Raw genomic sequence first — 20,899 nt, 5'->3', positions numbered from 1 at the left:
TATAATTATATAATGATATAAGAATAATTTTATAATCAATATAATAAAGGTATAAAAAATAATAATATAATTAATGAGAAATATATAAGTTCTTTTACATATTACTTTGTAGTCAAATATTACATCTAAGCAGTGAGGTAACAGTACAGACAAGGTATAAATAAAAAATTGTGATAAATAAAAAAATGATAAAAATGCACATAAACAGAGTTTAGAGTTACAGAAAATACCTAAGAGGAATAAAAGCAATCACCTTGTTGACTATGTTAAAGGCTGCTGTGATGGTATTCTTCGTTATCAATTTGACCATATCCAAAAATGACTAAAACCCACTAAACTGGGCACACCTGTGAGGATTTTTTTCTAGGTAAAATCATTTGAGGTGGAAACATCCACCCTAAATCTGGGTCATACCTTCTGGTGGTTTTTGTGTATAAAGGTCATGAAAGAAGGAAGCTTTCATTCTTCACCTTATTGCCTTCACTCTCCCTGGGAAGTTCATTCCTTTACTGGTATTAGAAATGACTTCTTTGGGACTCTAACATATATTGAAGACCACCTGAGAGTTTCTGCTTTGAGGAGATCTCTACATATGTAGTAATTGGAATAATAGTATAAAGTCGATATGAAGGAGGAATAGGGAAAGCAGGTCATGGGATTTTTTTTGTGGAAGGAGTTCAATACAAAAGACAAAGCAGGGTCTAACAATGCTGAGAACATTTGAAAATGCTTTTAGGAGCTATTAATTTATATTTATCTAAAATTAATATTTAGAAGTGTGTAGGTGAAGTGATTATGATGAAATGCTCCTCATGTACTCATGTATTTACATGTTTGTAATTGGTTTTCGTTTGTTCTAGGAAGGGTTAGGAGGTGCTACCCTGTTAGAGGAGGTGTGTCACTGGAGATGTGCTTTGAAGTTTTAAAAGCTCACTCCAGGCTGTCTCACTCCATCTTCCTCTTGTCTTCAGATCAGGATTTAAGCTCTCAGCTAAGGCCCCTGCATTATGTCTGCATGGCTGCTGTCATGATCCTCTCTGTGATCATGGGCTAAACTTCCTAAACTCTAAGCAAACCTCTGATAATATGCTTTCTTCTATAAGTTGTTTGGTCATCCTGTCTCTTCACAGCAATAGAACAGTAACTAAGAGGCATGATGTTTTGATAGTTTTTTTTCTGTCTCACTCTTCAAGCACTGAAAAAAATAACCATTTCTTAGGTCCTGAGAGCTAGCTTTCATAGTTTCAGAAGGTACCATGCAGGCTACAAGGAAAGGTAGCAACCAATAGTACTACTAAGTTCTGATGCTATGAACTACAACAATCACTAGCATGGCAAATTATCTCTAAAGGTGCAATAGTGGCTTCAGTAATTTGCCAGCAACTAATGGTTGTAAAATTTAACTGAATAATAACTCAACAAGAGGGACATCATGCTGGTACTAGAAAGTTGGATAATTTCTTGGGGTGAATGTGTTCACAGATCTTGAAAAAGTATCTCTTCACTAGGCCAGGATATTTCCAAACTGCATTCTGAAGCATACCCTTATACTCACACAAAAATATAACTAGCATAAGTTCCCTTTGCAGAATACAGAGACCTTTACAAAAAAAAAAAAAAAAAAAAACAGCTCATGAAAATGCAGAAATGAACTAACTGTAGGATATCCAGTCCCAATAGATATAACTGTAACACAGCTTGTAACTAAGACCCAGTGATCATTGTGAAAGTGGGAGGGTGAAGATCAAAAGATTGTTAAATCAGAGGACTAGAAAATCAGTTGTGCAATTTTATCTCTTAGAAATGACAGAAACTAGACCCATGATACCTCAATAATATGTCTGCCTAATAAGCCCAAACAATGACAATATCAGTAGACATTCAAAAGTGGAAATGGAAACTCTCATGGTTCTCCATCCCTAGACAAAGAGCTAAAGGTGACTGAAGATTCTCGAGAGAGGAAGAATTAGTCTTTCCCAGGGATGAGCTGCCCACTTGATTGTCCAATACCAAGTGATCAGCCCTAAAATCATATACACACAGGGAACACTAAATGAACTCAGTAGTGTATATATATTTAACAATAAGAGTGCTAGGTGGTATTGGCACAGAACTTTATTCCCATCTCATGGAAGGCAGAAGCAGATGGATCCCTGAGTTCAAGGCCAGCCTGGTCAACAGAGTGAGTTCCAGCATAGCCAAGGCCACACAGAGAAACTCTGTCTTAAAAAGAGAAAAACAAACAAACAGTAATAATAATTAAAGTAAATGAGGCTATGAATTTGAGAGGGATTGGGAAGGGCTAGCATGGTAATAGCCAAGGGTAGCAAAAGGAAGGGCGACTGATATACTTACATGGTAAATAGAACTGGAAAAATTTAAAAAGGAGTTCCACCCCTCCAGTCTCCTGGGCATCTACACATTCACTAAACTGTCCATGATACAAACTACATCAAAGGTCAGCTCAAGAGTCTTCAAGGAGTCTTCACCTCTATTGGTGGAGAGCAAGACTGCTGAATGGTAGTACTCTAAGACTGCAGCTAACAGGTTGAGCTCCAGGAGTCTAGTCAAAGATAGAGAAGAGAGATTCTATGAGCAAGGGGCATCAAGATCATGATGGGGAAATCTACAGAGACAACCAAACCAAACTAGTGGGAACTCATTAACTGTGGACCAATAGATGTGGAGTCTCCCTGGGACTGGACTAGGCCCTCTGCATAGGTGAGACAGTTATGTAGCTTGATGTGCTTAAGGGGCCCCCAGGCAGTGGGATCAAGATCCATCCCTAGGACATAAATGGGCCTTTTTGGAGCCCACTGCCTATGGTGGGACAACTTACACATCCTTGGTGCAGGGAGAGGGGCTTGTGTCTGTCTCAACTGAGTGTGTCAGGTTCTGCTGACTCCCCATGGGAGACATTGCCTTGGAGGAGGTGGGAATGGGTGTTGGGATTAGGGAGAAGGCTGGAGGGTGAGAGGAGGGAGGGAAGGGTATCTGTGGTTGGTATGTAAAATGAATAGATAATTTCTTAATAAAAAATACTTAAAAAAAAAATAAGACTGCAACTAAAGCAATGTTCCTAACAGGGCTTCTTGTGAGATCAGTGGAAACTCCAGGCAAAGGCTCCCACCTTACTGGCCCTAACAGAACACTGCCAAACCTGAAGAAGCTTTAAGAAAGGAACTGAGAACTACACAACCCAACTAAGTATAGTTATGATGGATGCAAAACAGAAATTATTGGTCTAAATGTCCCTGGAGTAATATCACAAATACACTTCAGTGGGCTTGAATCATGATTGTAAGTTTCAGCTTCCCATAATGTACAGAAACATCACAAGGGAAGAAATAATTCAAAACCTTTCTCACCAGGAAGGAAAGGGCAGAATGAAGCAATCCTTTAAATTGAATGTACTTATACTACACTTTTTGTTGTTTACTGAAAATTATTTTTTTTCATTAAATATTCGTTTTGCATAAATATCATGCAGTGATCTTGCTTTAGCTTTTATAATGCTTTCCTACATTGTTTCGTTTCTCTGATGCTTATTCACCCAGTGTACTCTCCTCTATTTTTCTTCCTGAATACAATCTACAATCTACATCCTCTCTCATTCATCCCTATTTCTATTCCTCTTTCCATTTTCGCCATTGCCTTCACATTTTTTTTTTTTTTTTTTTTTTGGTTTTTCAAGACAGGGTTTCTCTGTGTAGCTTTGAGCCTTTCCTGGAACTCACTTGGTAGCCCAGGCTGGCCTCGAACTCACAGAGATCCACCTGCCTCTGCCTCCCGAGTGCTGGGATTAAAGGCATGTGCCACCACCGCCCGGCTGCCTTCACTTTTTATTTCTTAACTACTACTTTTCAAAATATTAAAATATCTTAATTCTCTGGATGAGCGTTGGCCATCCCAAATATTTTTTTGCCTAGATATTCTCTCCATTGACATAATACTGAACTCTATTCTTATCCAGCCCATACCCTTTCCAGTCTTAATATTAATAAAAATACTAGTACATACCACATTATCCTGGTTTGTTTATCCTCCAATAGTTATTGAAGTTCAACGGACACTTGTTTGAATTATCTAGTGTGATTTTTGTGTGGTGGGCTAATCTAGTAGTTGTAATTGCTTTTCAGGCAATATTCTACTCTGACCATTAAAAAATGAACTTCATGGGAAATACAAGGGCCAAGAGGTTAACTTCAGAACTATGCAATTCAACTCTACCACCAACTTGACTTACTTGAATACTGCAAGTAAGTCAACTGAAATAGCACAAGTATAAAAAATCCAGTCAATGAAATCACCCCAGATGTATATGTCTCAATGCAGTAATTAAAAAAGCATGAAAAGATTAAAGCAGTATCATCTAATCCCAAACCACCAATTACTCAGTAATAATTCCCAGTGAGAATGATTTAAGTAAAATCCCAGAGAAGGAATTAAAAAAATATGACTATATTAATCTTTAATGAAATAAAAGAGGATATAAATAAACTTCTAAGTGAATTAAAAGAGAATAAAAATATAAAGCTGAATAAAATAAGAAAGCCCATGCAAGAATAAATTAAGAATTCAATAAAAAGAAACACTGCAAAAATAAAACTGAAACTTTATAAATGAAAACTTATTAACTCTAAAGACCCAACAAATAGCCTCAAAATAGAATGGATTAAATGGGAGAGACAATGTTGAATATGGAAGACAAGACAGGTAAATTAGAGCATTCAAAAATTGACAAATTTAAAACTGTAATAGAATAAGAACAACATATGTGAGTTCCATGGAACAGCATTAACACATTAAAATCATGGATGATTGAGACCATCAGAAGGAGAAACATTTCAGGTTGAAAGCATGAAAATATATTTATAGCAACCAGAGTGGAAAGTAGAGAAAAGAATAAATACTCAGGCTCAGGAGACACAAAGAAACCAGAGACAAATACAGAGAACACCCTTACACATATTACACTTAAAAATCTAAATAAAAGAAACAAAAAAATAAAATAGAAAGTGGTATTAGAAAAGGATTAAGTTTTATACAAAGAAAAACATATCAGAAAACTGCAGACTTTTACCCATAAGACTTAAAACCCAGGAAAATATGGATAAATGCATTCCAAGGACTGAATAATAAGTGTCAACCCAGATTATTGTATCCAGCAAAACTATCTATCATAACTGAGGGAAAAATAAGTTTCTATGAAAAAAAAAACAGAATAAAACAATTGATAACCACTAAACCAACACTACAGAAGTTACTCAGTGTTAGTAAGACAGAAGTCTGTCAGAGTAAATAGAAATAAGTATTCAGGAGGCTACAAGAAATAATAAGCCATACTCTAAATATAGTTAAGGAATTAGAATACATGGAATACTAAAACAATCAGTAACATGACAGGAACCTGTAACTGCTTTATTAAAATAAATCAGAGCAATCTAAAATTAATAAGTTAATAATATTCCAAGAGTTTGGAAAGAGAACAAATCAAATTATAAATCAATATAACAAAAAAAATAGTGAAGATTAGGGCTGAATTAATGAAATACAAACAACAACAAAAATACCACATATAAAAGGAACACAATATAGAAACCCTTAGCCAAACTAAGCAAAAGAAACTGAGAAGTTACATATTAATACATTAAAGATTAAATTACACTCACTATTACAGATGCTAATTATAGAAAATACTTAGGGTATCTGTTAATATCATAGTCCACCAAGCTGAAAAAAATAGGTTAATTTATATTCTATACCAACTATAAACCAAACTGAGATAAACACTGTGGTGGTTTGAATAATGGCCCTCATAGACACATGTGTTTGAATGCTTGGTCACCAGAAAGCAGCACCATCAGGAGATGTGATCTTGTTGGAGAAAGTGTGTCACTGGGTGCGGGCTTTGAGGTTTCAGATGTTTAAGCCTGGCACAGAGTATCTCTCTTCTGCTGCCTGCTGATCCAGATGTAGAATTCTTTGCTCCTTTTCTAGTACCATGCCTGCCTGAGTGCTGCCATGCTTCCTAAGGTGATGATAATGGACTCAACCTCTGAATCTGTAAGCCTGCCACGATTAAATGATATTCTTATAAGAGTTGCCGTGGTCATGCTGTCTCTTCATAGCAATAAAATCCTAAATATGATAAATATCTTATTCAGGCCATAAATAAGCAATAACTTTAAAGCAATATTAAAACTTTCCTAACTAAAAGCAGTCAAGTTCTAGACAGGTTCACTATATAATCCAACCAGACCATTCTATAGGAACTACAAAAATAGAAAGAAAGCCAAAGTTTCTCAGGTATCAAAGCCAGAGAAAGACATAGGAAGAATGCTGATTAATATCTTTGGTGAATAGAAATGTTAAAAATGTTAAAAGAATACTTCCCCTAGAAAAAAAATACATGCAAGCAGAATTTCAAGAACATAGCAAAAATCACCCACCATGATCAAATCAGCCGCATTCCAAAGATGCAATGATACTTCAGCATATGTGTCTTGATAATCATATGCTTTCTCTTCTGAAGTACATTAATGATAAAAACCATAAAGAAACTAGAATTTAAAGACCATATCATAGCACAATAAAGGTTATGTGTGATAAAACTATTGCCAAAATTATACTGAATAAAAACTCAAAGAATTCCCACTGGAATCAAGAACACAGAAAGACAAACATGTTATAGACTCACTCATAAGTGAATATTAGACACAAAGCAAAAGATAAACAGGTTACAACTCACAACACCAGAGAAGCTAGGTAAAGAGGAAGACCCCAAGAGAGACACGTATGGATTGCCCCAGGAAAGGGAAAGGATTAAGATTTTCTGATGGGGGTAGGAACATGAGGGATTGAGGTGGGGGAGGAGAGGGAGGAACAGAGAGGGAGAGCAACGAAAGAGTTATCTTGACAGAGTGAACCACTACGGGATTAGGGAGAAAACTGGTGCTAAGGAAATCCCCAGAAACTCACAAGGGTGTCTTTTGACAAAATCAAATAAAAGACATTCTCTTGATGGGGATGTCATTCTGTATGCTGTGAATATGTGTTGCTCTTTAAAAGTAGATTCAATAATCTATCCTTTTATTCTATCATATCTATATTATCATCTTTTTTTAGAAAGAGATTGTATTTATAATCAACCCCCTTTAAATAAAAATAAACATTTACAAACAATACTTTGGGAATTTGGGTGTAGCTTCTCATACTACTTCCTGCTGGTTGGGACACTGGTAATCTTATGGGGATCCTGAGAAAATTAAGAATTATGTTCAAGTCCTGACTGGAGTATCCTGTGAGGTTATATTGTCTGAGCCACTTGCCTTTAAGCTGATCTGGATGTTGGAACATCTGGAGACCTCTCAGCAGGTCTTTGTTGATCAAATCATGTGAGCCTGGAAGCAATCCATAGGTTCTCATCTTCTGTGGAAACAAAAGCAGAACCTCTTTTCCAAAGTAACATATCCTTAGACATAGATTTTGAAATCAAGGTATCTTTAAAATATACATATTGATTTAACTCAGCAGCTTTTATGATCAAATGTCTCTCTGTAGTTAAAAATCCTAAAGACAATATAATCCAGACTCTCTGTGTGATTTTCATCTTTATGTGGCTTATTTTTTTTATTACTTTTACTTTCTCTTTAAAGACTTTATTTTTTAAAACTATTTCTTTATATAACTGTCTATATTCATTTTCTTTTCTCTTCCAAGCCTAAGTATATTTTCACACACATTGTTAACATTTTAGAATTTTATTTCATCAAAATTTGTCTTATTGTGAATCTATAACCTTTCTCTGACCAGGAGAGAGTTTAAATTGTTAAACTGCATGTCTGGGCACAAAAAGTGGCAGCTGTGGCTGCTGACTACACCCACCTCATCTTCCCAATGTGGCGGTGGTATGTTTACAGCCAGCCCTGGATGCCATGCTCTCTGCTGACCCTGGGAGACAGTAGGTCCGTGCCTCCATTCAACAGCATGTACCCCAGAAACTTCTTCTTTTTCTTCTTCTCCTTCTCCTCCTCCATCTTCTTCTTCATCTCCTCCTCCTCCTTCTTCTTTTTATTTGTATTAGCAAAAGCTAAATCCATCACGCAGCATACTGAGTGACTTGAGATGCCTCTGTGTACTGTGACAGGAATCCTCCATGCTGTGTTTCAGCCCACACACTGTGAACCTGCCATACTGTAGCTCAAGTCTGCATGCCATGGTGTCTCTGTCCCTTGGCCTCTCTATATCTCAACCTGCATGAGACACGGAGTAGAAAGCTGTTCTTGACTCCATTATTGCGTGTTTAGAAGCCCCTTTTAAACTCGTTTAGGCACTATGGAAATTTGAGAGCCCCACTATGTTGAAGTTAAAGCCTTCCTTTTAAGTAGAAAGAAAAGGGGAAATTATGGGTATGTTGTTCTGTATGCTGTGAATATAGGTTGCTCTGATTGGTTGATAAATAAAGCTGTTTGGCCAATGGTAAGACAGAATAAGGTTAGGCAGCACATTCCAACTAGAGAGAGAGAAAGGAGAAAGACAGACCAGAGGAGATGTTGCCAGCCACAGCCAGGAAGCAAGATGTAAAGGTACCAGTAAGCCATGAGCCATGTGGCAAATTATGGATTTATAAAAATAGGTTAATTTAAGATGTAAGAGCTAGTTAGTGAGAAACCTGAGCCATTAGACAATACAATTCACAATTTATATAAGCCTCTGTATATTTATTTGGGTCTGAGTGGCTGCAGACCGGGTAGGATACAGGAAAGCTTACAACTACATCTTCCTCATTGAATAATGCTAGTACAGAGTGGGTATTCACATACAAAACAATGAATTAAACTCTTACCTCTCACTTTGCATAAAACCAATCACAAACCAACAAAATATTTTAACTAAGCCTAAGACTTAAACTCCAAAACTGATAGAACTAAAAGCAGAGGAAATACTTCAAAATTTTGGCAAAGCAAGAACTTTCTGAATAGGACTCTCTCAATCAGGGACTAAATGCCAAAAATTGACAAATGGTATTTAATGAAATTAAAAAGCTTTGCAAGGCAATTTGAACTATTAAGTGAGGAGAGAGCTTTTTGAATGGAAAATATCTTTGTTTAAATGAATGTCTGACAACAAAATAATATTAGAGTTAAAAATATTTAAACAAAAAATCCCAATCAACCAATAAATATGTTAATAAAATAAACACATTTCAAATGATGAAATGCAATGGCCAACAAATGTGAAAAACTGTTCGACATCAGCAGTATTAGAAAAATTCATATAGAAACTGTTTTGAAATTTAATCTCATTCTAGTTTCAATGTATCATTAAAAAAATAAAGAACAATATGCTAGTACAGAAACATACAAGTGAAAACTCTTACATACTAGTTTAAATTATTTCAGCCACCAAGAAACTCAGTATGGAGAAAAACAAAAACAAAACCCATCTAATTAAACTACATATTCTATATGACTCCATTATACAACTTCCAGGTACTTACCCCGAATCTTTAAATGAACGTATCACAGAGATATATTTACATCACTTTCTGTTGCACTACTACTCATATGCAAGGTAAACCAAACTTGGGTTTCAACAAAAGAGTCATGGGTAAAGAAAATGTGGTTTATCCACACCATAGGGCTTTTCGGCCTTAAAGATGAGTGAAAGTACATCATTTGCAGGACAATGGATACAACTGTAGAGAATCATACTAAGTAAGGTAAGCTAGTTCTAGAAAAGAAATATGACATTTTCTCTAATTTGTGGGCCAGAGATTTTATAGATAACTAAAATCATATATACATAGAATGTATACATTTTCACATTTCACACACGTATATTTGTATATATGTAATCATAAATACATATGTATACAGATGACACGAATGTGTGAATGAAAGTGTGGATGCATGTGACAAAGGCAACCAAAAGTAGGAGTTGAAGGAAAATGTGAGAATACTGTCGTATGGAGGTAATAGTCTGGGGAACATTAGAGATACATGAAAATGGCCTTTTATAACTTTAATTTTAAAATGCTTATTTTTAAATTTTTATCACTGTATTTTTCAATTTTCTGGGAATAAAGTATAAGCAGGGGAAAGCCTGCCCTCAATTAAACACCTATACTTAATTTTAGTAAATATCTACATATAGTAAAGTTGTGTTTTTGAAATAGTATCAAATGCCTGGATATTAGCAAATGTGGATAGATGTTATTGGATGTCCTGCCCTATAATGGTCAGGTTATGTCATTTATGTAAGTGGACTATTAAGAATACACAGGCTCTGTTTATATATATATATATATATACATATACATATATATATATATATATATATATATATATAATAAACCTAGTTCGCTAGGACAGTGTTTGCATCTACATGCATCTTAATGTGGATTTCCTTATTCTTCCCTGATTTATGCCTTATCTCACATCATACTAAAGTTTGTGCTGGAGGTTAAACTTATGACAAAGAAATTTCCTGAAGTGAAATGATGTATCCCTTCAAGAAAATAAAGTGTCATTTTTGTTCAAATACCAAAAGAGGAGAGATGAATTTAGCAATTGGAATTGTGTGAGAGCTGTGTTGAGATAGAGGTCAAAAGAGGATCCACTGCAGAGAGAGTTAATAAGAATACCCTGATTGAAAGTAGACTTGGGTGGTGGATGCCTTAGAGAAAGAGGATTAAACACGAGGTAGGTGAAACCTGGGACATAATCTTTAACTGTTGGTGCTTTACTTTCTTCAATTGTAAAACAGAGCTGTTGAAAGTTTGCTATTTTAATAAACCTAATGGGTTTCTGGAGTGATTAAATGTGATTATATTTGCAAAGTTTGTAAAAATATCTTCTTGATTATTAGGAACTCAAAGTGTGCATTTAACAACAACTGAAAATACATTTAAATTATATAATAAATTTGAAATATAAATATAATATGAAAATAGGGGATAGTATCTTTGCCTAGATTGCAATGAGTAGTTGTTAGAACACTCATTATCTTTGGTACGTGGGCCATGTGTTGTAATAGGATATGCTGTAAACAGGCATGGACCCCTTCATCTCCTGAAGACCCTAAGAAATCCCTCATTTGTCATGTGCTGTGGGATGGTCTGTATGTCAAATGTGTTGCTGATTGGTCAATAAATAAATCACTGATTGGCCCGTGGCCAGGCAGGAAGTATAGGTCGGACAAGGAGGAGAATAGAGCTGGGAAGTGGAAGGCTGAGTCAAAGAGACACTGCCAGCCGCCATGATGAGAAACAGCATGTGAAGATGCCGGTAAGCCACGAGCCATGTGGCAAGGTATAGATTAATGGAAATGGATTAATTTAAGCTGTAAAAACAGTTAGCAAGAAGCCTGCCACGGCCATACAGTTTGTAACCAATATAAGTCTCTGTGTTTACTTGGTCGGGTTTGAGCGGCTATGGGACTGGCAGGTGAGAGAAATTTGTCCTGACTGTGGGCCAGGCAGGAAAACTATAGCTACAGTCATGCTTTGTTAGTTACCTTAAACACACCAAGGAGTCAATGTAGGCTATCACAAAACCATTGTGGTTGCCAATGTGTATGTATATAGTTTAAGTAAAGTATTTTTTCCCAGCACAGTTCAGTTCAGAACACTGAAGAACATTTACTTACCTGACACAACTTAGTCTCAGAGGAATAAACTGACTGTAAAAAGTCTTTCAAGGGACAAGTCATTAGCTATGATATATGACAGGTGTACAGTGCTAATATTTTCCTTCCTAGACACAAAGCTGTTACTGCATATTCCACACTGGTCTCATGTTCATATTTGTTATAGTCAAAGAGTAGCATAGAATTTGGTTGATAGGGGTGATGTATTTATTGCCTTTTTATACATGAAGTTGCCTCAAATGAACTCCATCCTTTTTACATGTGCTCACTGTGTCTGTTGTTGGCTGACACTCAGCAGCAGAACCCACGTCATAAAACATTAGGATTTTCCTCAAGGGTACAAAGGAAGGAACATGGTATGTAAACCTTGCTTAAGAACACAGTAGTCAATTGGTATTTCGAGGTCAATTTATCAAGGGATATTGTTTCTGCTTTCTTCTCAAGAAAATAAATTTTTATTTTCTGGAAAAACTTGGAATTTACTGCATTCCGATATAATTCATTGGAGATTGTTTGAAAACTTAGTTGTTAGACCTAACCTTCAAGAGAAAGGGCTATAAGCATTTTTATTCTCTCAAATTGAATTGTTCCTTAGCAGAAGAGTTACACTGTACTTCAGAGTATCACCATTATCTAGCTAGTGTTTTCTCCACTTGTCAAATTCACCTCTAGTTCCAGAAATTATTTCTCTCAACTCAAATTATGACTCCTTGGGTAGAAATCACCCAAACTGCACTTCTCTTGTTTAGATCTGGAAGGGGGAAAGTAACTGTTCAAACATATCTGATTTAGAACTTCAGAAAGATGAAAAAGTGCCTGCAAGATAGCTCAGTGAGTAAGCATTCCATGCCCCAAATCCACATGGTGAAGTAGAGAATCAATCCTAGCATATTATTCTCTGACGTGAACACGTGTTCGGTGGCATGTGTGAATGGACACACACACACACACACACGCGCGCGCACACGCGCGCACACACACACACACAGAGAGAGAGAGAGAGAGAGAGAGAGAGAGAGAGAGAGAGAGAGAGAGAGAGAGAAACACACATAGACAATGTAAATATAAGAATTAACAGGGTTTCAAATCTTGAGAAAACATGAAATAACTGTTAGGCACTCTGGTAACAATCCTGTCCCACTTTATCCATAAGATATGTTACTTTACAGATCCATGTTGCTCTGTCAGTAGATCCAGCTAGAGTCACAGTAATACAATTAAGTTAATAGCAATGTTGGTTTGAATAATGAACAATACAAGGAAGAAGGCCACAGGGGAGAAAAATTGAGCTATATTTCTTAGTAGGGAAATATCAATTAAATACAGTCACATTTTCCTTTATAAACTACCATACTGGTAACTACTTTTGTGAACAATAATTTAAAATCAGTCAACCATTTAGTACTGGTAGAACTTTGAATTAGTACAGTGCATTTTCTGTCAAAATTCTTTGATGAATACAATCTTTTTATGTTGATAGAACTCTATTATTTTCTCTTAATGAAGTGGTTTTAAACTTTTGTCATTTATCTCATGTTAATAAAATTGCTGTGCCTTGGCTGGGGAGATAGCTCAGGAATACAGTGTTTGACAATATGTACAATGCCACAGGTTCAACTCTAGCACTGCAGAAAAAAAATAGTACAAAAAATTAACTGTCTTACCTATATTGTGGCAATCTTTGCTACTCCACAACTGGTACTGGTTGTTTCCTCCTTCTTCATAATAATGTAACTAATCTCTTTAGTGTTACAAATGGCTTTTTGACGAACAAAATTATATACCATGCATCAATGGGCTTAGTGGGCATTTTATTCAAGAAAAATAAGGCTTCCTTGGCATGAATGGCATGTAGAAAGTGCTGAATTGTCTTATGTAATAAACTCAGTGAAGTTTAAACCTTCAGCTGTAGCAAGAGGGAGAAAGTGAATAAGAAATTTAAGAAGAAAAAGAGGAAAGCAGTGGGAAGAAGAGAAGTGGAGAAAGAGATGAATATTATATAATAGGCTACATGATGTGATTACATTTCATTTTTTCTACTCCTTAAACAGAAATTGTCCATAGAGAAAACTTTGAACTGAGGTTCAGAAGATCAGGAGTACTTTGTCCAGCTTTAGGCACATTTAGTGTATATAGTGAAAATGCCAGGGAGATGACACTCCATTATGGAGAAGGAAAAGAGAGAGATGTGTATATACAAAGAATGAGGGATGATGGCATGTGGTCCCCAAGAGTGAACAAGACATTCAAGGTTATTGTTATTCTCACAATATTTTATAACCATTAGAAGAACTTATTCATTGTTATTTCTTTTTCATTTGGTATTTAACACTAGTAAGATTTGTGTAGTCATGTATTGTATCTTTATAAAAACCACAATTTAGAAAATACCTAAATATTAAAGCACTTAAATCATGTAAGAAATTATTGTGTTATTGATTGATTGCAACAATAGTCCTAAATGTACTTATGTTAGTTAATAATGTGAGGAAGCTAAAATATCACCAGTGAAATAGCCTCATGTAAATAATGTGTTTAATCTAATGGTCAACTATATAAATTGCTCATTATTCTTCCTGAAAGGACATTAGAAAATGTTCAGATGTGTTCGTGAGGGAATATGGATGGGTTATGGCATTATCGGATCAATTTCAACACCTTAAAGAATTTTCCTGCCTTTTCAGTAGAATGCATGTCTTCTTCCACAATCAGCAGGAAAGCGAAATAAAATTAAATCTATCAAAACATTTGTGTGTCACATCAAAACACTTTTTTTTATTATCACCTACTATTTATTTCTTTGTGTGAGAGAAGAGAATCAATTCCAGGTTACAAAGAACGAAGTCTTTGGTTTATTACACATAGCTTAGGAGCTGGCAAGAGGCCAGAATCAGATGCCAGAATGTTGCAAATACATGGAAGTTTTACAGAACCGGTCCCTGTATTACAGAGTCCACCAATCTATGAAAACTTATTTGATTTTATTTTGTATTTTATAATTTAATTTAATTTTTCATATCAGCCACGGATTCCCCTGTCCTCCTTCCTCCTCAGCCCACTCCCCATTCCCATCTCCTCCAGGGCAAGGACTCCCCTGGGGATTCAGCTCAGCCTGGTAGATTCAGTCCAGGCAGGTCCAGTCCCCTCCTCTCTTCACCCAGGCTGAGCAAAGTGTCCCTGCATAGGCCCCAGGCTCCAAAGAGCCAGCTCATGCACTAAGGACAGGTCCCCATCCCACTGCCTGGGGGCTTCCCAAACAGTTCAAGTTAATCAACTGTCTCACTTATCCAGAGGGTCTGATCCAGTTGGGGGCTCCTCAGCTATTGGTTCATAGTTCATGTGTTTCCACTAGTTTGGCTATTTGTCCCTGTGCTTTTTCCAATCATGGTCTCAACACCTGGGGAGTGGGAGATCCCAGCTGGATCAAAAAGAGAGAGTGAGAACAAGGAAAAAGAGACCATGATAAATGAAGACCCCATGGGAATAGGAAGAAGCAAAGTGCTAGAGAGGTCCCCAGAAATCCACAAAGATACCTCCACAATAGACTACTGGCAATGGTTGGGAGAAACCCTGAACTGGCCTACTCTGGTGATCGGTTGGCCAAACACCCTGATATGGCAGAACTCTCATCCAATGACTGATGGAAGGGGATGCAGAGATCCATGGCCAGGCCCCAGGTGGAGCTCCGGGAGTCCAATCAGTGAGAAAGAGGAGGGATTGTATGAGCGAGAATTGTTAAAACATTTCTTATTTGCATTATTGGGTACTTCTTTTAAATGTAAACTCAACTTGAATTTTAGAATTGAAGTCAATGAAAAACTAGATTCAGTTCATGCATTTGAACTTTAAAGCCATTTTTTGCTAGTCAAATTGACTCCATAAATTTGTATTATTAATGCGTCATTCCTAATGCAATAGCACTTGTGATAATGAAATTATTAATGGTTGGTTTTTTAAATCTATTTCTATTATCTACTCAAAACCCACAGTGAGGAACAAGCTCACTTTTCATTTATTTTCCATTAAAATTGGAGAAGTTATATCAACTGCCCAGTTTTCAAGGCTCCTTGCTGAAGGGTGATACTTCTGTTTTCCAATCACTGTTTCTCCATCCAGTGGGAAGTAGAAAGAGAAAACATGCAGGTTTGAATTGGCGTGCATTGCAGAGCCTGAGTTGCAATGTTTCTCTGTCTATCAGTTCAGGCAGAACATATAATTATTTTCACATCTTGAGGCTTGTTCTTTCAGCATTAGGTTTTCTTAATGCTCTGAGTCAGCAATGACAGGGAGTAAGAGAAGAAGGTAAAAACACATTTGGGGACTGTCATTTGCAGTCAGTTCTTTGAAACTAATTTTGGAATGACTTTCAAATTCCACAAAACATTTATCAGGCAATTCTCTTGATGCAGAAAACAGCTATTTCTCAGTTAAATTCGCCATAAGGATTTCTTGGCTCCTTGTTTTATTTTTGACAGGTTATTTTGAGGGTGTCATCAAGGCTGGGCAGGTAGGTGTAAAGCTGCTGTCCTGAGAGGACATTTGATAATGGATTCTCCTTATTCAGTTCCCCAGCACTACCAGGTAAGCAGTTACCTGAATTTAACTGAGGAAAGATACCCATGGTACCATGATGAAATGATTTTAGGACTTCTGTAAACTGAAAAGTGATTATTATTTGTATCTCATTATAGCTCTTTTCTTCACAACATCACTGAGTTCAGTTTAGATCTCGCAGATATCTCAAAATGTCTAATTAATAGAATAAAGGATTAATGCTATAGAACTGAAGCTTCTCTAGGGATTAGGGTGTGTGAGAAACAGCTAAGCCCACCAGGGTGCTCCTGAAAACACAGCTTGATTACAGCCCTGCCAGGAAAAGGTTTATCTAACACTAGTAGCCAAGTAAGAACTTAGATGGCTTTAATCTCATTCTGTAGCAGGGCAGGAGTGTAGCAAGGTGATTTCTTGTGTAGCCTGAAAGGAAGAACATACTGAAAAAGGACTAGACATGTAAAGGTAACCACTACAGATAACTATGCTAGCTCTTCTAATGCTGTTACTAAAACTACACAGATGTCCATTGATGTCAAACAATGAAGGAAGCACAGTGATAAATCTCTTGGCATGACTCTCTCTGAAAACAATACTTGAAAGCTTATTGTGAAACAAAATTTGTAAACTGGGAGAATCACTGACTATTAAGCTATAATGTAATTTTCCTTACAACATTGGCAGGGGTTGAATTAGAGGTAATCATGGAGGATTTCAATTTTGTCATTTGAAAACAAAATCTTTCTATGTTGTTTTCACTGTGATTACAAGGAACCATTTTATCAACCTGAGTTCTCACTACTGTGGTTATGTTGGCATTTGACATAGCTCTTGCTACAGAAGCTAGCCTACTATTTAGATTGATTCCCTACCATTCTATGCTTCAGCTATAGCTGTTCTACTGTGGCGTATATTCAGTTCAATGACACTTCGTACATATCCACAGAGCCAAGGGTTTGGATGCATGTAGTCTCTGCTTACACATTTTCTTCCTATCTTAAAAATAGTGGATTATTATTTATTTGTTATGACACATTTCTACCTAACATTTCCAGACACCAGAAAATTTCTATTCATGCAACATATGCATCATGCCATTTTAAACAGTATTTTTAAGGATGGTAGTTATTCTTAATGTTCTTTATATTGAACTGACTTTTCTATGGGAGATGCAGACATGTGGCACTAGATCCCTGGATTTAAGCCTTTTTCTCTGTAGTTCTGAGCTGCTATTGTGTTTCTGCCCTGGTATCTTCCACATCTCCTTAATGACAAAATGCAAGACTTAAAGTATATTTTTTTTCGGTCTTTAGTTTCCTTTCCATACCACCTCCAGGCACAGTGGCCACTGTGTTACACATGCAGATGGATTAGGCTCAGCTGAGTTCCACTTGAAAATATAAATACTAGGAGTAGAAGACATGCTTTGGCAACACTTTGGTAAAGTTACAAAGCAAGAAAAGGAGATACAGGATTGTCTTTACTAAATTATGAATAAAGTCATGTAGTATCCCCTGATACTATATAAATCATATATGTCAAAGTGAACTCAAGCTCTGTGATTTGATTGAGCACTAAATAGCAGACAAAGCAATAGCTGTGGTTTAGCAGCACTGTTTCCATATACGCAGCTCATAGCTTTCCTTCGTCACAGAGGGAGATTCCATAACCCTTTTCTTGTATTCTTGCTTCTAAAGCCAGAACCACATGACCAAAATTGTCTAGTTCTATGGCTTCCTGGGGCTGGAACATGGCCCCCTTGCTCAAATATAGTTTTGCTAGCCTTCTGTTTTCAATAGTTTCCTTCATTGCCTAAGCTTGGTTGTCCTGGTACTCACTCTGTAGATCAGGATGTGCTCTATCTCTGAGATCTATCTGCCTCTGCCTCCTGAGTACTGGCATTAAAGGTATACACTATCATGCCCACCCCAATCCTCTTTAATTCCTTTTCATTTTTATTTAATTCCTTTTCAGAAGTTGGAGGCTTAGCTGGGTGGGGTCTTACTCTGAGTTCACCATTCCATTTATTCCACTTAGTATCTGGCTTTTATTTATTTATACCTCCTTGTCCTCCTTTTCTCCTCAAAATGTACCTTGCCTTTTTTTTCTTGCACAGCTTGCTCCACTTCATTTTATATCTTCTTAAGTGTGACAACTAATAATCAAGCAACACAGTCTATGTACTAGGCTGTCTAGGAATCATTTCTGCCAAAGCTTTTAGTCCATAACTCTTCAATTGAGCCTCAGACAATTTTTTTATGGACAGGAGCAGAAGGAAGCCTTATTCTTCACCAAAATATCACAAGAACAGTCTCTAGGACACACATTAATATTCTTCTCCTCTGAAAACTCTTTAGCTAGGTTCCTGCAGTTAAAATCACCCTCACACCAGTCTTCCAGGACCCTACTAGTATGGCCCATTAAGCCCCAATAAAAGTGTTCAATCACTTTCTAGTTCAGAGTCCCCAAGTGTCCCATATTCCTTCAGGTAAAAACACGCTCAGGCCTATCTCAGCAATATCCCAGTTCCTGATACCAATTTCTTTCTTAGTTAGGGTTTTATTGCTGTGAATAGACATCATGACCATGGTAACTCTTATAAAGGAAGTCATTTAACTCGGGCTGGCTTACTGTTTCAGAGATTTAGCTCATTATTATCATGGCAGACACGGTGCTGGGGAGGTAGCTGAGAGTTCTATATGTAGGTCAGCAGGCAGCATACAGAAAGAGTGACAATGAGCCTGGTTTGAGCACTGAGCCTATGGGGGCCATTTTCATTCAAACTGCCACTCTTTCTTGGATTAAATAATCCAATATTTTATCCTCTATGGGATTCATTCTGGTGGTAAAGCTTTTTGTTGTTGTTGTTGTTTTAATTAATCAATTGATTCGTTGGATTTTTTTCATTTCTAGTTCCATTTCAGATTTGAGTTTCTTCAGTATGGTTATATCATTATTGAATCACTTTCAAATCCTTCATTGTCTTCATCATTTCATTTAATCATTTTTATGTGTTTCCTTAGACTTGAATCAGGAGTTTATTCATGTATTCTTTGATTTTCTTGAGCTGTTTACTCATTTCCTCTTTAAAATTCTTGAATTATTTGAACATGTTTATAATTGTTCTTTTAAATGTTATCCCTGATATCTATGTAAGTTGTTCTCATTGGGGACCACTGCTATAGATCTGATGACCTTAGTGAGTGAAATTTCATTTTGCAACGAAACATGTCTATTTGGAGTTAGGTTGTTGGTTGTGTTTTTTGACTTGAGTTTCTAGCCCACCTCTGCTGAGTATGAATTTGGTTCTGCATTTAATGTTGCCCTAACTTGTCTAGGTTGAGATCAGTTAGAAACTGCATGAAGCTCAATCTTTGTTCATTCAGTGTCCAGATATTAGGAGGGAAATTGTGATCATCATAAATCAGTGGCCTTTCAGGGGTTTCACAGGTTATAATGGCGGTGTGTATAGGCAGTTGTATAGACAAAGGCTTGTCTGAGGGAATACCGGAGTACTAAAGATCTGAGAACCTGTGCCCATCTACATGGGTGCATGTACAAGGTTTGTGTTATAGATCTCACCTGTACTTTGATTAGGAACTGTTAATTGACGTTATGAATATACAATGGAAAATCAGATGAATGTGAACTAGCCTCTTTTGTTAAGCCCTTCACTTTACAAAAAAAGAAGTAAATCTATAAATATATGCTTACAACAAAACACTTTAATTCTGGTAGTAGTGAAAATGCTAGCCATGGATGACCTATAGGATACAGCCTTAGATGCTGTGTTTTGATGTCAATGATCACTCCTCATGCACAGAACAATGAGGAAATTGAGGAAAACATTCAAGTGACATTAATATATTCAACCATTCAATGAATTAAAATGCTAATATCTTATCTCCTATATGTTAAACTTGCTTAGGTAAGTGTTTTTGGCCTTTCACCTCCAAACTATCATATACAGGCTTGGTTCTTTCCTGTCTTGGAACTGTGCGATTTTCTGAGTGCTTTCTTTCAGAATGAAGGTCGATTCACTAGAAGAGAATATGAAACAGCCATATTCATTTGTTTAAAATATCTAACCAGGAACTGGCAGATTCTTTCTAATGAAGTCCACTGATTTTAATATATATATATATATATATATATATATATATATATATATATATATATATATATATATATATATATATCTGTAAAGTAGACCAAAGAATGAATTCCTGCTACAAGTCTATAGTATAGAGTCTTGGGCTGCTTCTCAAATCTGAGTGTTTCTACAACACTTAAAAAATGATATGTGGCTTCTTATTCAATATATAATGATTGATACGCTAATTGATAGGGAGATTAAAATAAAGGGGTTTGAAATTAAGTAGTTTACTTTGGTAGCAGTAAACTAGAAAATAATGGCATCTTTAACTGTTGCTAGAGCTTTCCTGCCTGGCCCACAGTCAGGACAAATCTCTCTCACCCACCAGTCCCAAGCCGCTCAAACCCGATCAAGTAAACACAGACACTTATATTGGTTTCAAACTGTATGGCCGTGGCAGGCTTCTTGCTAACTGTTCTTACAGCTTAAATTAATCCATTTCTATTAATCTATACCTTGCCACGTGGCTTGTGGCTTACCGGTACTTTACATCTTCCTTGTCCTGATGGCGGCTGGCAGTGTCTCCCCTTCCAGCTTCCT

The sequence above is a fragment of the Peromyscus californicus genome, unplaced genomic scaffold (assembly GCF_007827085.1).
Source record: "Peromyscus californicus insignis strain IS unplaced genomic scaffold, ASM782708v3 Scaffold_5__1_contigs__length_169319896, whole genome shotgun sequence".
Lineage (NCBI taxonomy): Eukaryota > Metazoa > Chordata > Mammalia > Rodentia > Cricetidae > Peromyscus > Peromyscus californicus.
Note: the sequence above shows the minus strand (reverse complement) of the source record.